The sequence below is a fragment of the Tupaia chinensis genome, unplaced genomic scaffold (genome assembly GCF_000334495.1).
Source record: "Tupaia chinensis unplaced genomic scaffold, TupChi_1.0 Scaffold000527_1, whole genome shotgun sequence".
NCBI classification, from domain to species: Eukaryota; Metazoa; Chordata; class Mammalia; order Scandentia; family Tupaiidae; genus Tupaia; species Tupaia belangeri.
In genome coordinates this window covers 9,134,068-9,149,319 of record NW_006160040.1, presented here as the reverse complement: position 1 = coordinate 9,149,319, position 15,252 = coordinate 9,134,068, and the positions used below count along the sequence as shown (strand labels likewise).

Here is a 15,252-nt window from a genome sequence, read left to right as displayed (position 1 = left end):
TATATGAATATCAATTCCCCCAAAAAATCCTCACCCAATAATTTTGGACATTTATTAATGATCCTTATCTGATTCATTTATTGCAATAATGATTACAAATGGTCATTTTAAAATTCAATTCTGTTTTTTAAATTTATCATTAATAATTGACTTTGTTCTGTATTATAACACTTTTCCTGGATCACCTTCTTCATTTTAGTATTACAAATGCTTTTAAAAATTATTATTCTATGTGTTATAATCTCTTTTTAACACCATTAATGCTCAAATTGCCCTCAGTTTGGCAGTGGAGACCAGAAGTAATATTTTGAAATAATTTTAGATAATTTCAGGCCGTTCTAGGCTCCCAAAAGTCATTCTATAGATTTTTAAATCAAATTGATGCTTTAATGTTCAAAGGTGATGTCTAGTGGTAGATGATAAGTATTACCAATTAGCTTTCTGGACAAATTAATTATTCTTCCAGTGTTTACTGATTCTCATGGTGTACATACTTCGACTTTGACTGATTTCAAATTACCAGTGGGGGAGATGTATGATAACATGCTATTATTTAGTATTTCTACCATGCAGGAGCAGTAGGTATACAACCTCAAGAGTATATGTGGTAGTAGAATATAATTAAATAAGTAGGAAGTAATGAGTTTTGAGTATTAGTTCCTTGGTTTCTCATATAATTTATTTAATTTTAAGTTCTTATAGTTTAATTTCTAATGATATTTATGTTTAACAACTGGTTTACTGAATTCTTTGTAAATATTTAATAATTAGATCTTGCTAGCAGAATCTTGTGAGATCTCGTAGGTTTCAGTACTCAATTCACTGTCTATTTTCAGTCAAGGTCTAAACCTAACTCTTGGCTTTGGTATTAATTAAATATGATAAAATTATACTTCAAACCAGGAGTTCTGTTGTGACAGAGGCTGAGTGGTAAGGTCCAGCTCCCGGAAAGAATAGTAAGCTACCCAGTGGCTCATCACCATGCCCTCTGACCTGGCCAAGAAGAAAGTAGTCAAGAAGGAAGCTGCCAAAGCCTAATCACAGCCCACAAAGGGACATGAAGAACCTGGAGATGCTGTCATAGAACCACAGGTGACAGAGGAGAAAAATGAGGCCGATGGCAGAGAGACTACCAAGGTGGCTTTGCTAACCAAAGAACTAGAGGACTTTGAGATGAATAAAGCTGCTGCTCGAGCTGTCACTGTTGTCCTGGCCCCTCACCTGAGTAGTACTGATGTCTCATGATCATCCTGTCACTCACCTCTCACGGTCAAGAGCTGCTCGGTGGCACCAAACTGGAATTAAACTCAAGGTGTTGTTATGACCTCATTGGCTTAAGTGGAGTTGGAAAGTCTATGCTACTCTCTGCTATTGGGAAACATGAAGTGCCCATATCTGAGCACATCAACATCTGGCTTGAGAGATACCTCCCAGTGACAAGGCACCCTTGCAGTGTGTGATGGAAGTTGACACAGAGAAGGTCACACTGAAGAAGGAGGCTGAGTGACTGGCTCATGGGAACACCAAGTGTGAGAAGCTCATGGAGCTCTATGAATGCCTGGAAGAACTAGATGTCAACAAGGTCGAGATGAAGGCCTCATGGATCTTGCAGGGACTGGGTTTCACCCTTCTATGCAGCGCAAGAAGCTGGAAGACTTCCGTGGGAGATGAGGGTTGCCCTAGCCAGAGTTTTCTTTATTCAGCCCTTCATGCAGCTCTGGACGAGCCCATCGACAATCTGGACCTAGATGCCTATGTGTTGTTGGAAGAACTATAGACTTCGAAGTACATTCTGGTCCTTGTCTCCCATTCCCAGGATTTTCTGAATGGTGTCTACATCACCATCATTCACATGCACCACAAGAAACTGAATATTATACAGGCAATTATGATCAGTATGTGAGGACATGGCTACAACTGGAGGAGATCCAGATGAAGAGGTTTCACTGGGAGCAGGACTAGATTGTGCACATGAAGAACCATGCTGCTAGGTTTGGTCATGGCAGTGCCAAGCTGGCCTGGCTGGCCCAGAGAAGGAGAAAACACTACAAAAATGATGGCATAGGGACTGAGAGAGGGTCATGAGAGATAAGAGACTGTCATTTTATTTTCCACCATGTAGCAAGATCCCTCCACCTGTCATTATGGTGCAAAATGTGAGCTTTGATTATGCAAAGGATGGGCCTTGCAACTACCATAACCTAGAGTTTGGTATTGACTTTGACACACAAGTGGCTCTGGTGGGGCCCAGAGAAGCAGGGAAGTCAACTCTCTTGAAGCTGCTAACTGGAGAGCTACTCCCTACAGAGGGAATGATCCAAAAACACTCTCATGTCAAGACTGGGCGTTACCATCAGTGTTTACAAGAGCAGCTGGACTTAGACCTCTTGCCTTTGGAGTTCATGATGAAGTGATACCCAGAGATCAAGGAGAAGGAAGAAATAAGGAAGACTGTCGGGCAATATGGTCTCTTTGGGAAACAGCGGTGAGCTCAACCTGAAACCTGTCAGATGGAGAGAAGTGCCAAATGTGTCTGGCCTGGCTGACCAGGTAAAACCCCCACATGCTCTACCTGAATGAACCCACCAATGACCTGGGTATTGAGACCATAGATGAGCTGGCAGATGCCATCAATGAGTTTGAGGGTTGTATGATGCTGGTCAGCCATGACTTCAGACTCATTCAGCAGGTTGCCTGGGAAATTTGGGTCTGTGAGACAATCACTAAGTAGCCTGGAGATATCCTGGCCTATAAGGAGTGCCTCAAGTCTAAGATGGTGGACAAGGAGCCCCAGTACACCAAGGGGACCCACAATGTGTGAACCCTTTACCCAGGTAGGGTCAGGATCCATCTGGGAACTAATAGCTGCTATCCTGACCAGCCACTCAGGACAGGATGCTGGGGCTACACTCCTGCATTGCTGCAATACTGCTCCCCCAGCCTCCCTTTCCCCTCAACCTGCCTTAGCAGCACTCTGTTCAATCTACAGCTGAACAGTACCTGTCCATTTCCTGTCCTCCTTCAGGTTATCTGTGTTCGTGTCTGGACTCCACTGATGCTGCCCTCCAGCCTGCTGCTGGTTTCCTTTTCGAAGACAGACGCAGTCAGAGGCACCTGAGGCTCAAGGGCCTAGGTCCTGGATTTGTCCCTGAAGGAGTGTAGGATCCTAGTTTTCTGGGTTTTGGTGATTTTGGAGGAATATCCCCCAGCCCAATACCCCTGTTCCCTTTAGCTTCTGGTTTGGAGTTTTGGACCAGGGTCTTAGTCTTGGTCAGTTTTTAAATAATTATTTAACAGTGTACCTTTTAGACTTGTGTGACACCTACAAAGTGTCCAATAAAGAAAGAAGCAGCTATGGTTCCAAAAACAAAACAAACAAACAAAAAACCCCAGACTGGATAACTTAGCAGATGTTTTCTCCCAGAGAAATCACTTGGTCCAAAAAATCAATTTCCTTCTTTCTTCTCCACCTACACTTTATGTTCTTAGTGTAGTAGTGTGAAAAACCATAAATACATTCAATTTACAGAACTAGAAAGCTGGGGAAAAATTCAGGTGATATGTGAAGAAGAAATAAGACAACATTTAGGTTCAAGAGCACACTTGTACATCATCCTGTCCAGATCTTCTGTAGCAGAACATTTTTTTTTTTTTCTGTCCAGCTTTCCTCCCACTTAGGACTGCTCTCCTTTTCCTGGTAAATATCCCTTCTCCACATCAGATAGGCACTTTGGTTCCTTTCTATTATTTTTCTTTTGGAAATTTTGGATCTAGACCTGTAGAAAGTATTACAGATCTATAGATCTCCATCTCTCTCTGGATGGGAAAGTGTGATGTGAAATTTGGGGAAAACTTATGGTTATACTTTCTACCATTTCTCAAAGAAGAAAGCAGAAAAAGAGAAAGTCTTGGTAGGACTCTAAGGCCTTCCCAAATTCTGTGACCCTTTTGGTAAATTTCCCCTTTCCTGGCTTTGGGTAATTTAAGTGGGGTCTCTGTGGCATGATTTAAAGACAAGAAATGTGAGTTTCAGAGAAAATTCAAGGAGCCCCAAAGCCTCTAGATCTATTAATAGTTGGTGGCAGAGGAAGAAAGTGACCAAATTCCCTTTTCCTAGGATCACTGTTGTTACCCCCATTGCCAGGTACCTCATGGTGTATTCTGTATTTTTAATGGGTGGGTCAAAGATATCCTACTTAAAGTGAGCTGGAAATATAAGGGTTTAGCCACTAGCAACAAGACCCTAAATGCTGATTTTTACTATGAGAAGACAACCATAATTTGATTCAGCTCAGTTTTACTTTTCCAAATTGCCATCCTTGAACAAAGAAACAGTGTCCTATGCCAGGGAGAAGGAATGAGAGTCTTATCTATGCCTTTAAGGGTCTCATAGGAGAGATATGTGTAATCAAGTAAATGCAATACATGGTCTCACAGCATGCCTGAACAATGTATGCTAGGCAACCATTAAATGATAATCGATGTGTATATTTGTGAAATACTGTGCAGCTACTCAAATCACATCAAGCAAGTTCTCTCATGACTTCAAAGGGCACTACTCCCATTCCTGGGAGCTCCACCCTCATAACCTTAACTAATCTTAATTATCTCCTGAAGGGCCTGCCTCCAAATACTATTATCTGTGGGGATGGGGGTTCAGCATATGAATTTTGATGAAACATGAACATACAGTCTATAATTCTCTCTCTATCATGTATCAATCTCTCTCTCTATATGCACATATATACTGTACCATACATCGGCTGCTCGTCTATGAGTAGCTACCAAACACCAACAAGAAAAAAACCTCGCATCAAAGATTTAAAAAATAACAATAACAACACTAATTGCACAGTTTTATTTGATTCAATACAGGTTCATGTCAATATTTCATACTTTCTCAGTCAAATCTGTATCACTATTTAATTGTAATTATCATCAGATAATGACTCTATGACGTTAACATTTTCAATCATAAAAGAAAGATTAGAACAGTATTTATATTATATATTCTGTTTACTAAAGCAGAAAATCTAGTAAAACTTTTTAGAAAAATAATTAGTCATGAAATTTAAAACAAAAAGGATTTCATTAGAATCTACCTGATTGGGTTTTTATTACTCTATTACTCTGTTTTCTCTTACTTCAGGCAATAAATGACTTTTCATTTTTCTTTGAGTTAGGTGTTGCCACTATTTTTTTAAAGAGATTTTTGCTATAGGGTGTGTGTGCTTGCCAAAGACAGATGGAAAGCAAGAAATTGCCCTCTTGGGGATGGCCACGCCAAATCCCTTCTTCTCCATTCTCCTCTCAGGATTTTGGGCACGCACACACACTTGTGACTGATGGGAGTTTAAGCTACCTGGTCCAGGACTTGAACTGCAGTCGACTAAGTTGGAGTCCAGCAACGTAAGCATTACGCCATTTGCTTGCCCCAGTATTGTCACTTCTAAAATGAATTCCAATATTTTTACATAAACTATTTAGAATTGTGAGAACCATTTCCTGAAATTCTGAAAAAAAAAGAAAATGGACTAAGTATGTCATGCAAATTTAGCTAACTATCTTACTGCGCTCAGATTAATTATATATGCACTCAAGATCATATGCTTTTAACATTGTATGTGTTGGTTTTTTTTTTTTTACTGTTTTCTGTGCTGATTTAACAAAGAAGTCCCACATTGCCTAGAAAAATAATTATTTGTCTGGTTTTGAAATATCCATGACAAAAAAAATGAACTTAAGCATCTTTAAGTCCAGATTTAGTGTGGAAACTGTGTTTGGTAACAAGAGGGCTATGATTTACAGATCAATTTGCAGAATATCAAAGTGAGTAGGTTTTCTAAAAGATGTTTAAAATAGATCTCTATCTTTATAGAGAAAGTTGATAAAAACACTGCATTAAAATTAAATCTTTTTAGGGACCAGCAGTTGGTGTAATGGCTATGTCGCTGGACTCCCATGTAGCCAAAAGCGGTTTGAGTCTCGGACCTGGGGGCTTAAACTCACACTGGGCACGTGTGCATGTGTGCCCAAGATCCCAAGAGGAGAATGGAGGAGAATGGAGGAGAAGGAATTGCGGCGTGGCCATCCCCACTGGGGGGTTATTTCTTGCTTTCTGTCTCTCTGTCTCTCTGTCTTTCTGGCGAGCGCACACACCCTATAGCAAAAACCTCTCAAAAAAAAAAAAAAAAGAAATGTTTTTAAATTGATTTATGTGGTCCACATTACTACTCTATGTTTCAATATTTTATGTGCTATTTCCTTTGGTAATCTTCAATTTTCATGGATGAGCTCCATGGATAAGTGTGTACTTCTTGGGACTAAATTCTATCGTCCTCTTAAATCAGACCTTTCTTAAAAACTAAACCGTATTTAATCTTTTGAGTTTTTTTTATTTCTTTGTTAGTTTTTGTTTGTTTGTTTGCTAGAGGGTGCATACACTCCCTGGAGAGGGACAAAGAGAAAATAAGAAAGCACCCCCCATGTGTAATGGTCACATCACAATCCTTTCTCTTACATTTCTCCCTCTTGGGATTTTGAGCACACATGCGTATGTGTCCAGTATGTTTTTCAAGTGACTGGATCTAAGATCCAAACTGTACAATCAGCCAGTGAGATTCAGTCACCTTAACTACCATGCCACTGCTTATTAGTTTTAAATTTTAAGTATAAGACACTTATTAAACTCTAGCAGTAAATGTTTTCACAAATTATTTTTCTAATGATTCCAGAAGGCTTCCTTCACACAAGTTAGATCATCATTTTAAACACTAGGGACATAGGCATGCAGCAGAAGGATATTCCATGGGGCGAGCTGTTTCCCGAGTTTAACTCAGCATCACCAGACAGGGCTCAAGGAACCCCCTGTGCCCAGCTTCTTTATCTGTCAAATGAAGATTTGCACTGACAAATTGCTAAAGACCCTCTTTTTAGTTTCAGAATCTATAAAAATTATCTTTTAAAGTAAGATATAGGGGAAATTTGGAACCTTTTAATGTAAGAACTTAAGCAAACAAGAATCAGGAAGTGATAAATGGATGTTAACCAAAGATATATGTTTTCATTATAAAAATTCTCATTCAGAACCAGGTAAAATGAGAATCCCACCATCAGCATGTTAATGTGCTGAATTATTTTGTTTTAAGACACTGTTGTGCCAGCCCTAACAAAATGAGTTTTCAAGCAATGTTTTCCCTAAAGACAAAAATTAAATGTTGGGTTTTGTCTGTGTAGGAAATGTGTGGGCAGGACTCTCAACTTTCAGGAAAACTTCTGTTTTTATAGAAAGAGACTTTCCAGATCCTCTTTGGATTACTTCCCTGAAAACAATGAAAAGATTATGAAAATGGAATTGTCACAACTACTTGCTTGTTGGCAAGGATGACCTGTGGCTGCTTCCATCCCTGCAGGAGCTGAGCACAGAAACAGAGAGGAAGGAGAAATAAGGTGTACACAGTACTGTTGAGGAACAGTGGGCCTGGAGTTGCTTCTGAAAAGTGTTATTAATCAGATTTCTATGAGGACTGCAGACTGTCAACACATTGCTGTGGTTTGAATATGTCCTCCCCAAATTCATATGTTGAAATCCTAATCCTAATTTCCAACATATGGTAAATCATATGTTGAAATACCATATGTGATAGTATGAGGAGACGGGGCCTTTGGGAAGTGATTTGGTATGGAGCTTCTGTCCTCATGAATGGGATTTGTACCCTTATGAAAAGAGGCCCAAGAGAGACTGTCGTCTCTTCCACCCTGTGAGCACATAGCAAGGAAGCTCCATCTTTTGTTTTCTTCTAGAGGGCATGTGCACTGGGAGAGGGAAAGGGAGGAAACACTGCAATCTCTTCTTCATTCTGCTCTTGAGATTTTGGGCATGTGTGTGCATAACATATTTTTTCAAGCCAGAGTCCAGGACTAAAACCCCACGATTGGCCGTGTGGGTCACCTTACCACCAACGCCACCAGCTGGCCCAGGAAGGCTCCATCTGTAATACATAAACTGGGTCCTTACCAGATTTATCTGTGACTAGATCTTGACCTTCTGTGTCTCTGAAACTGTGAGAAACAAAATTTTGTTTATAAGCCACCTACTTTATGTTCTTTTGTTTTATGGGTATTTTTGGTATATAGCACCCTGTATGAGCTGCTACATGTATTATGATGAATTGAATTGAGTCTTTTCAAATTTCATATGCTGAAGATGTCACCCCCAAGATCTACAAGATTTTTTGTAGAAATACATCTTTATAGAAATATTAAGGTGAAATTTAGTCTTCAGGGTAAACCCTAATCCAATATTAGTGGTGTTCTTATGAAAAAGGGTAATTTGGACACTATTCATAAGGGAGAAAGTAAGGAGAGAGGGTTGTATGGCTACTTCCCTCAAGCCCTGAGAGGAAACCAACTGTGATTTGAACTTCCAGTCTCCAGAACTCTGAGACAATGTTTCTGTTGTTTATTTTTAATCTTTACTTTATTATTATTATTTTTTAGGTTTTCGCCTTAAGGCACATGCATTTGCCAGAATGCGGCAGCGAGAGACAGTGGAAGGGAAAGTGAGAAATCACCTCCAGGGGGAATGACCAAGCTGCAATCCCTTTTCCTCAGTTCTCCTCTTTGGATTTTGGGCATGCACACATGTCTGCTGGTGTGATCCTCGAGCTGTCAGGTCTGAAACTTGAACCATAGCTGACCATGTGGGTATCCAGAACTTTAACCACCATGCCACCTGCTGGGCCTAGTTTCTGTTACTTAAATCACCCAGTTTATGATACTTGTCACTGCAGCCTAAGCAAACTTTTGGGTTTGTTAGATTGTTTTGTGACAGCCTTAGCAAACTAATAAAATACCCAACCTAAATAAATTTAAGGAGTCAGTAAGAAGCAAAAATTCAAATTGTTTTTGAGATATCCCAGAGAATAAAGCAACATTTTTTATATCTGTAATCAAAAGGATTTTTAAACTTAAAAGTAATGCAAATATGCACACATACTTATTGATTAAAATATTAAATTATATAGGGACCAGTAGATGGCATAAGGGCTACGCCGCTGGACTCCCATGTAGTCGACCATGGTTCAAGTCTCAGACCCGGTGGCTTAAACTCATGCTGGGTGCGTGTGCATGTGTGCCCAAGATCCTGAAAGGAGAATGGAGGAGAAAGGATTGCAGCATGGCCATCCCCCTTGGGGAGTGATTTCTTGCTCTCTGTCTCTGTCTTTCTGGTGAGCACATGCGGCCTATAGCAAAAGCCTCTCAAAACAAAACAAAACAAAACAAAACAAAACAAAAAAAAACCCTAAACTATATAGACATTAGAATATAAAGTTAAAGTCATTATTCATTCCCATTCCCTTTCCCCACCTATTCATTATCTCCCTAGAGGTTAGCTATTTGGAACTTAGCACCATATTTTTACAGGGCCAGAGTCTTGGTTCTGCACTGTATGGGCTTGAGTAGATTCCAGTCTGATATGGAAATTTTGCTAAAATATCACATTTAGAGCCCCTGCTATGGAACTACGTGATAAGCGAGGTCTTACAATTCTATCTCCACACTATGGATGAACTCCAAAGTAGCACTGCTATTTTAAATGTCATCCTTTAATAGACCACATGTTTAGGAGTTAGTATATAGCCAAGCAAGAGGGAATTAAAAAAAAAAATCAATTGCAGGCTGTGTTTTTTCCTGACTTTGTTATTACTTGTTTACTACGTAAATGTTTTCTTTTTCCTTAGTGAAGGAGAGCAGAGATGAGGATGGAGTATTTTTGTTAGGACCTTGCTGTAAAATAATCCTCTTACCTCAGCCTCCCATTAAGCCAGGAATGCAGTGGCACCTGGCATGTTCAGGTTGTTCCCAAAATCAAACCCAGACTGCCACAGCTTCTAGTCTACCAATCTAGTGGTGTTATCTATGTACAACCATGGCTGAGTAATTAAGATATTTTTATGGTCAAGAAAAGAACAATTCAGGTGGGGAGAATGTGGAGATGTTGGTTGAAGAGCTCGAAGTTTTAGTTAGGATGAATACATTCAATAAATCCAGTATACAACACGGTGACTATAGCTAATAATAATGATGTATTGGGTGCAGACTGGTGGCACAGTAAATAGCAAACTGAAAGTGGTGCTGGAATCCACGTGGCTGACTGTAAGTTCGGCTCTCCAGGTCAATCTGAAAACATTTAAGCACATGTGTGTTCCCAAGATCCTGAGGAACTGGAAGGCTAAGGAAAGGGGATCATGGCATGATAAGACTATGTTGAAGGCTCTTCTCTCTCTCTCCCCTTCTCTCTATCTCTCTCATACACGCACACACTATCATGAGTTAAAAAAAAAAAAAACTTAAAAACATGTATACATTGGTAAGAGATTAGATCTCAAATGTTCTCACCACACACAGAAAGATAAATATGTGAGATGATAAATGGAAATTTGGTTCACTGGGCCATTTTTATAATGATACATATATAAACATTAAAATTTACACTATACATACACATATATATATATATATATAATTTTTGTCAATTATACCTTAATAAAACTAGTGGGGAAAAAAATAAACTTGACTATATCCTGTCAAAATTCTTTTCTAGGGGGACCAGATGGTGTAATGGTTATGTCACTGGATTCCCACAGAGTCAGCTGTGGTTCAAGTCCCAGACCCAGTGACTTAAACCTCATGCTGGGCATGTGTGAATGTGTGCCCAAAATCCCAAGAGGAGAATGAAAGAGAAGGGATTGCAGCATGGCCATGCCCCTGAAGGGGATGATTTCTCACTTTCTGTCTCTTTTTCTCTCTGTCTTCCCAGGAAACACATATGCTCTATAGCAAAGATATCTCTTCAAAGTTTTTTAAAAAGTTCTTTTCTAGGATGGGACCAGCAGTTAGTGTAATGGTTATGTCACTGGACTCCCATGTAGTCGACCGCGGTTTGAGTCCCAGACCCAGTGACTTAAACTCATGCCGGGCGCTTGTGCATGCATGCCCAAGATCCCAAGAGGAGAATGGAGGAAAAGGGATTGTGATGTGGCCATCCCCCATGGAGGGGGGATTTCTTGCTTTCTATCTCTCTGTCTCTCTCTGTCTGGCGAGCGCACGCGCCCTATAGCAAAAATCTCTCAAAAAAAAAAAAAAAGAAATTATTTTCTAGGAATTGGTAATAAATTGAGTTTGAGTAATTGTATCACAGTGATATCCTTTTCACAGACAACTCAATGAACCAGGAACTTTCCTACATAGAATAATAGAGTAGGACTGCAGTAATAAAGATATTCATTTGGTCTGAACAAACTAAAAGAATGTTGCAAAACTCATACAAGAAAGCTCATAGATTGATAGCTGTCACTGCCTCCTTCCTTATAGTCTAGATACTCCTGACTAGTATATAGTTCTAATAACTTTTCCTAATGTAATTCCTAAGTCCAAAGATAAAAGTCAGAAAAAAAAAGAGGCAACATTTTCCTTGTAATATGTATAATGGTAAATCTAAGAAAGAAGATTTTAACTCTCAGTCGATAGGAGAGGACCAAAAACTGTAAAATGCTATATTGAAAACAGTTGTCTGGAGTTATTTGGTATCAGGAAAAACAATTTCTTAGTCTACCTGTCTTGTGGTCATTCTTATATTAGAATTATTAATAATTGATGCTGAAATATGGCTTGGAGTCATTTTGAAAAATAAATGCCCTCTTTAAGATGCTAGAAAAATTTTATAATATATTTAAGAATGATTTCTACCAGGGCAGCAAGTAAGTTAAAGCATGGGATCCTACATGGTTAGCTTTTCTGTTGGAGTCCCAGACCCAGCGGCTTGAGAATCACACCAAGCGGGTGTGCGTGCATACCCCAAAACCTGAGAGGAGTGGAGAGAGGAAGGGACTGCAGGGTGGCCATCTCCACCCCCCCAGCCCCCCACCCCCAGGAGTGATTTCTCACTTTCCCTCTCTCTCTCTGTCCCTCTATGGGAAGCACATGAGCCCAATAGCAAAAACTAACTAAAAACAAACAAAAAAGAAGGATTTATACTTAAAATTGTACAATATCAAAAAGAATTGACACTTTTAGAGGGAAAGATTGATTATCTTGAAAATTTTGCTCTCGAGATAGTTCAGATTTATTAGTATCTCCATTAAATAATCGTATTTGTTAAAATGCTCACGTTTAGATTGTACCTTACTTTTTTGGTCCTTCATAAGATTTTATTCCATTTGCTGACAATACATTATGAAACAATACTTTAGTGTGTATAGCACTCTTCCCTAGTTAGGCAAGATGATACCTGTGTTGTGTCAAAAAAAAGGTAAGTTTCACAATACTAACTTATAGGATAGACAGTCACTAGGATGAATAAACTAAAAGGCATGCCTCTAACTTACATATAGAAACTCTTACAGGTAAAGGAGACTAGGACACTGTAAGCTACATGATGTATTTCTGACAATTTTATTGATACCTTTTTTAGCATCGTATTGATTAGGACATTGTTATTCAAATTATTCTTCACTAGTTGAAAATGTCAGTCTAGAATTGAAAAACAATTAAAGGCTGAGAACATAGATAAGGTTTTCAGCATTGTAATTAAATGAAAGCAATATCTACCATATTGAACAAAGTGTCTAATAAAATTCACGCCAAGTTTTGAACAATGGACTTACGCTGGCGTGCTCTTTGGTGATTCCTCGATAACATAGCTCAGTGTGAAGTTAGGTGCATGCCGCTGACATGGGAGGAAAGCTTATTTATAACTGTACTGTAGGCAGAGGTCTTTCAAAGTGCAAAGATACCATCATTCCTTCCTAAGGAGCAATTGCTTCGCACATATGCTCTACAAATACCAAGCACAGGGAACCTGGTTTTTAATTACAAAGTAAAATATCATTCCCAAATTGCATAATTGGTGGTTGCCTTTTGCAATGCAATGAACATAAGGGAACCTGACATTAAATGTTTGATGTGTTGCCATGACATTTTCTGAAATTTTATTTTATGCTGCTTTTAAGCTGCAAACTATGTTAAATTTGAATCCCTTGGTGGGGGGTTGTGGAGGAGACAATAAAATGACACAGAGTTAAAGAACTTAAGTCCGATGCTGGTTTGATGTCTATGTTCACAAATTGTACAGTTCAGAGTTTAGAAAAAAAGTCAGTCAGTCAGCCAGCAATGGAGATATAATGGGTTCTTTATTTTCTCCTTACAGTAGTTACATGTTTTCCTGGATATAGAAGCCATTTAGTTAAGGAGGGATGTCTCCAACTTTCCCTTTGAGTAAAGGGAGAGAGAACAGAGTGGGGAAAGTACAGTGGCAGTCAGTGCCGGCCACTGTCCAATGTGCGGGCTATTGAAATTGAGAGAAGTGTCGTAGCCCATGCAGTGTGCATGTTACTGAGTTGCTGGAAAGAGCAGTCGTAGGAGTGCTGTTGCTCTGGTTCTGTCTGTTCCAGAAAAGGTCTTCTATGTATACTGTGTGCTCAAAAGAGCTTGACTTTAAGAGGTCATCTTCTCTATCACTGTAAGAGCAGAGGACAATTTCAGTAATCAAGGCGTAAATATTCTTCCTCATGGTAATGTCATGGGGAGGCAATCCATTCTTCAAGGTGAAAAAAATGTGATTGTTAAATCATTTATTCTTTTAAACACTGAGTGATTCATACAGGAAAAAAGCCTTGTGGGTGGTTACTGTATTGCTCAAATGCTTCATTAGGTCGGAATGCTTAGTATTCCTATCAGATAAGTACTGTGAGAAATGCCGAGAATGAAATCAAGCCTAAAGAGATGGTTCACAGCCCTGACCAGGTATCTCCTCATAATGTACCAGATGTTTGCATTTTTCATTCAGTTACATTTTGGGGTCAGTTTCTTTGCCCTCAATGGACTTATGTCATCATATTCTGATGATCCAAAGTAACAACAAAGAACATCTATCTGCACACATAACCTGGCTCTTCTGGCTCTTTCCTAATTTTAGAAATATGGCAGAAAATTTTAAGCATAGAAAGACTGAGATTCTTGCTAATCTACTGAGAAAGTTTAAGGCTAACAGTCAAAATCCTTTGTTTTTCTTTAAAACGATGATGTAGTTACTCATTTAAAATGTCAAATTGTTTTTGTTGCTGCTATTACTGATCATATGTATTACTCGCATTTCCGAGGAAGTACTTCTGTTAACTGTTTTATAGGAAATTATTGAGCTCTGGGACTAGAATTTGAGGGTCACCTTCTATTCCAGGGTTCTATTTGTCCATTGTTCTGGTACCAGGTAATAATTAAGTCAGTCTTTTAGCAAGCATTCTTTTTACACCCTCTCTTTAAATGTAATTTTTTTTAAAGTTTTTATTTATTTCTTCCATGAAAGAGAGAGACAGAGAGCTAGGCATCCCTAACAGGATATTTACACCATGACTCACCCCAGTTTCAGCCAACCAGAATCATGGACATGCACACATGTGCCAGGTGCACAGAGGGGCTTTGGTATGTGAACCTGGGACCTTCCCATGTGAGTCCTGCATTGCGGAGTGTAGCATTACCATTGTGATCCTAAATGTCATGCTTTAAATATAAAAGTACAACCAAATGAGACTCTTGATAACATGCATATAGATTGCAATGGAAGCTTCTAATTTAGCCAAAATGATTCTGCTTTGTAAAATTATGGTCCTATTTTTCTCAGCTAAATTGACCACTGGAGTAATTTATTTTGTTATCTGTATAAATAGCTTGAAGGAATGTTGAAGATGGGAAGTTTAACATAATATAAAATCCTTTTACATACATACATTTTCCAAGAGTGACTGCTGATTCAGTGACATGTCTATGACAGATATAACAAAGAGAATCAGAATGTCAGATTAATAAGGGGTGAAGATTCTGAGGTTGAAAAATCAGTTTTAGGAAAAGTAATAATCCTAGTTTAATTTCTTTATAAAACCAAAATACATAAATGGTATTTGTTTTACCAACAGAAAATACAATCTTTTATGAACACTAAATATCTATTTTTTTAATCAGGATTAAGAACATTATTTTCAATAATGGGCAGCTTCAGGGCTAGCACTGTGGCCTAGTGGTCAAGGGAGCTGGATCTCACATGGCTGATTGCAGTTTGAGTCTCAGCCCTGGAGACTTGCAATGCATGCTGGCCATGTGTGCCTATGAGCACCAAGACCCTGAAGGGTTGAAGAAATGGGAATGGGATTGTAGTGTGATCGCACCCCACTGAGGATGCTTTCTCCATCTCCTCTT

At 39.0% G+C, this 15,252-nt stretch overlaps 1 pseudogene; it reads left to right on the top strand.

Moving 5' to 3' along the window:
• Nucleotides 1-981: 981 nt before the first annotated feature.
• On the top strand, nt 982-2,821 carry LOC102488873 (ATP-binding cassette sub-family F member 2 pseudogene; annotated as a pseudogene).
• Nucleotides 2,822-15,252: the final 12,431 nt, after the last annotated feature.